The 673-nt window shown below is 65.5% G+C and overlaps 1 long non-coding RNA gene across 1 annotated transcript in view; it reads left to right on the forward strand.

Moving 5' to 3' along the window:
* LOC121357338 overlaps positions 1-673 on the forward strand; it is a 1,866-nt gene continuing 1,193 nt past the window's right edge. The window contains exon 1 of the long non-coding RNA XR_005955718.1: positions 1-109. This is a non-coding gene — a long non-coding RNA (uncharacterized LOC121357338). The remainder of the gene's footprint in view (positions 110-673) is intronic.

A 673-nucleotide genomic window follows, 5' to 3' on the forward strand; every position in this document is an offset into this window, starting at 1 on the left:
TTTGGGCTCTGTGCCCAGCTGTGGGTCCCCGCAGAGCTGGGTCGATGACAAGACGCCCTGGACCACGCGCTACGGCTCCATCGCGGGGCTGGCCGAGCTGGGCCACGACGTGAGTGACGCTGGGGACACCTGGGACACCTTGGGGACACCTGGGACACCTTGGGGACACCTGGGGACACCTGGGACACCTGGGACACCTTGGGGACACCTCCCGTGACACCTTGGGGACACCTGGGACACCTTGGGGACACCTCCCGTGACACCTTGGGGACACCTGGGACACCTGGGGCACACCGGGGACACCTGCTGGACAGCTGGGGACACCTGGGGGGACATTGGGGACACCTGGGAACAGCTGGGACACCTGGGGAGACACCTGGGGACACTTGGGGACACCTGGGACACCTGGGGGGACACTGGGGACACACCTGGGGACACACCTGGAGACACTGGGGACACACCTGGGGACAGCTGGGAACAGATGGGGACACACCTGGGGACACACCTGGGGACACCTCAGGGTCACCTTGATGTCCCCCACAATGTCCCCAATCCCCGCAATGTCCCCAACCCCCCCAACGTCCCCGATGTCCCCAATGTCCCCTGAGTGTCCCCAATGTCCCCAATGTCCCCAAAGCCCCCAATCCCCCCAAAGTCCCCAATCCCCCTGAGT

This window comes from Pyrgilauda ruficollis, unplaced genomic scaffold (assembly GCF_017590135.1).
Source record: "Pyrgilauda ruficollis isolate IOZ18807 unplaced genomic scaffold, ASM1759013v1 scaffold3258, whole genome shotgun sequence".
Lineage (NCBI taxonomy): Eukaryota > Metazoa > Chordata > Aves > Passeriformes > Passeridae > Pyrgilauda > Pyrgilauda ruficollis.